The sequence below is a fragment of the Bufo bufo genome, chromosome 6 (genome assembly GCF_905171765.1).
Source record: "Bufo bufo chromosome 6, aBufBuf1.1, whole genome shotgun sequence".
Lineage (NCBI taxonomy): Eukaryota > Metazoa > Chordata > Amphibia > Anura > Bufonidae > Bufo > Bufo bufo.
The window spans coordinates 82,907,173-82,910,583 of record NC_053394.1 but is presented as its reverse complement, the minus strand read 5'-3'; the positions used below and the strand labels follow the sequence as shown (position 1 = coordinate 82,910,583).

The 3,411-nt window shown below is 43.4% G+C and overlaps 1 long non-coding RNA gene across 1 annotated transcript; it reads right to left on the bottom strand.

Moving 5' to 3' along the window:
* Positions 1 to 634: 634 nt before the first annotated feature.
* Positions 635 to 3,089, bottom strand: LOC121005373. Its single transcript, XR_005779929.1, has 2 exons — positions 1,737 to 3,089; positions 635 to 1,243 (listed from the first exon to the last, which is right to left on the bottom strand). It is a non-coding gene; the product is annotated as an uncharacterized LOC121005373 (long non-coding RNA).
* Positions 3,090 to 3,411: the final 322 nt, after the last annotated feature.

Genomic DNA, 3,411 nt, shown 5'->3' with positions numbered 1-3,411 from the left:
TACGGTATTAGTATGGCCGAGGTCTGCCTCAAATGATTCTGCTGTCCTATCTCAAATATGGATTCCAAAATGCCTGAGTGCTCCATAGAGCAGTACCCGGAGCAACCTAGAAAGAACCCCCATCTTTTACACTGGAGACCATATTGTGCTATTGGTTGCTGTGGGTATTTGTACAGCTGCTGCCCCCTGGTACCAGGCTGACCATGAAGTGTTTGGGGTAGAAGTAGGCCATGAAACACTGCCCACACTACTCTACGGTAGATCCGACAGATGACAACGTGGCAGATATATCAGTGTACGTGCAGCACCGACAATATGGCGTACAGTCTGAATGCCGTATTTATGAAGCCCCCGCGCCTCTTTTCCTAACATGAGTTGAGCAGTGGTTCAGAATCACTTTGACATGACGTGTTCCAATATTGAGACATCTTCCCCAATGTGTGGCGAATTAGACCAGCGGTGCCTCCTGGCCCTAAAAATTCTCAAATTGTCATTTCTAAAAATATTTGTAGGTGGATAACCTCTTTATACTTTGTTAATTTGTTAATGTGTTTGTTCTTTTTGCTTGAATGTTCCTAAAAATATTTCTCACACGTGCTACTTTTAGGTGAAAGGGGTTATCCAATCATTTAAAATTTTTATTTCATGTGCCCTCAACCCAATTAGAGTAATAACTTTTTCTATGGTACTTATGAAAAGTTACTTAAGGAGCCAGTGCTTCCCTCCCAGTCCATTTATATGCTCCTGGCACTTCTGGGATCACTCACCGTACATTGTGATCCTACCGTACCCATGATCCTAGCCTGGTGACAACCCACAGTGCATGCTAGCAAGGCGGCGGGAGATTCATTCTCACGCCTGCGCTGTGGATTGTAACCAGGCTAGGGTCATGTGTACGATGTACAGCACGTGATCCCGGAAGTGCCAGGAGAATATAAATGGACCAGGAGCTCAACCCTGGTCCAGTAAGCAACTTTTAATAAGTGCCAATGAAATATATTTAAATATAGGGGGGCCCTCTGAATACTACTCAGGAAATTACCTTTAGCACATCATATAATAGGATTTTAACTAGCTTTTACAGTATGAGAGTGTGCATTATACATACAGTATACCTATTGCAAAGAACTGTATTTTAAGTATGATTATTTTTGATACACCGTTGTAGGCTAGAAATTTAAATCTGTGTTATAACCACATCTGTATTGACTACTTGCAGCAAGCCGTTAATCCCAGACTTAGGCTACTTTCACACTAGCGTTTTTATTTTCCGGTATTGAGTCCCGTCCTAGGGGCTCAATACCGTAAAAACACTGATCAGTTTTATCCTAATGTAGTCTGAATGGAGAGCAATCCGTTCAGGATGCATCAGCTCAGTCCCTCTTACTTGCATGCTGCAGTTTTATCTCCGGCCAAAAATCCTGAACACTTGCCGGAATGCCAGATCCGGCATTATTTTCCATTGAAATGCATTAATGCCGGATCCGGCCCCAAGTGTTCCGGAAAAATGGATCCGGTTTTGCAGTCTGCACATGCGCAGACCTTTAAACATGTTAAAAAGATAAATACCGTATCCGTTATTGCAGATTACAACCGGAAAGACAGATCCGGTATTGCAATGCATTTGTAAAATGGATCCGGATCCGTATGACAAATGCATCCGTTTGCTGGATCCGGAACTGCCTGCCGGAATCCTCTGACGCAAGTGTGAAAGTACCCTTAATTGCCAGGCACACTGACCTGTATGGATGTATCCTCAAAGCGGTTGTCCGGGGCATTGTCACCCACTTACCTGCACCCTGCCGCTCTGTTAGGCTCCGCAGCTCCCAGTTTTCATTACTGGACTTAGTCGTTAGCGGCAGGCCGATGTCACCAGAGTTACAGAAAAAGCTGAGCTTGCTGTGTTATGCTGTTTCGGTAGCTCTCATTCACTTGTATGGAGTTCAGGGTGTAGTACAGCCTGCTCAGCTGGTTCCGTCACTCCGGCCACATCTGGATGCCGCTAATAAGGGTTACTCCGATCTCAGCCATTAGGAGCTGAGGTGGGAGTAACACTTTACCTGCATTAAGTTTTTGGGGTCCTTGATTTTTTAGATTTCCATTTCTTTTATAATACATCAGATTTTATTTCCATCTTTGTATATATTCTGTCCTGTATATTGTTCAAAAGACTATTTTGTCATTGTAAAATTCTTGTTCTAGGAAGAGCATTTTACCAGGTAGTTTTGCCAAAACTTTGCCAGTCACGGTGGTTTAATTTATCTGTTTTATATATTGTAACTATACCCATACCAATTGATGGTCTGATAGCCTGCATATATATTGTAAAATAGAAGAGAGCAATTGAAGCAGCACAGTGAGGTAGAAAAAAAAAGAAGAAAATTAGTAAAAATTAACAAAAAGAAAGGAAAACGGGTGCACGCCCCCAGGGAGATAGAATCCAAATCCTCATCAGTCCATACACAAGGAAGGCAGCACTCCAATTAAAATTCAGGCTTTTATTCACCCAGAGTTTGCAATGTTTCAGCTGCTAAATGCTTGAAAATGGCTGCATTAAGCTAACTCTGGGCGAATAAAAGCCCGAATTTTCATTGGCGTGCTGCCCTCCTTGTGCTTTTTATATTGTAAAATAAATATAGAATTGATGAGATTATCTAAAACTATGCTGTGACACCATAAGTACAAGAATCGCAGTGTGACTTTATGGTTTTCAGATTATTGCACTAAACATTTTTACCACTATGTGATGCTAAAGTGTGCTGATCTATACTGAACAGTGGGGCCTTGGACACTGTTTATTAACAGCACACCCTGTGGTTAGGCAAGGTATTACATTTTAAATTTAAGCAGCGCAACATGAGGCATGATTACTAGAAGAGGTATGCAGGAACTGCACAAAGTGACAATATCTACAGTTATGTAACATTTTCTTGTTACTGCATTTGACATGAGTACTGGCTTTTACTATTGATGACCTATCCTTAGGATAGGTCATCAACATCAGACCGGCAGGGGTCCTACACCCGGCACTTCCACCGATCAGCTGTATGAGGAGACTGTGTTCGCATGCCGTCTCCCTTCTCTCTTCCTGTCCGCCTCTGCTGTCTATGGTCTTTTCCATAGACAGCAGTGGTGAACAGGAAGAGAGAAGGGAGACGACATGTGCACACTCCATGCACCATCTCCTCATACAGCTGATCGCTGGGGGTGCCGGGTGTCGGACCCCCACCAATGTGATATCGATGACCTATCCTGAGGATAGTGTAAATAGCAATTGTAGAGCAGCACTCACGGACCTTGTGACCACACTGGAATGCAACAGCCGAGCCACGACCGCAGATCCTCAGCAGTCCAACGAACCGTAAACGAAGAGGCAACGGCAGCGTCTTCAGTGCATTCTTTATTGGACGA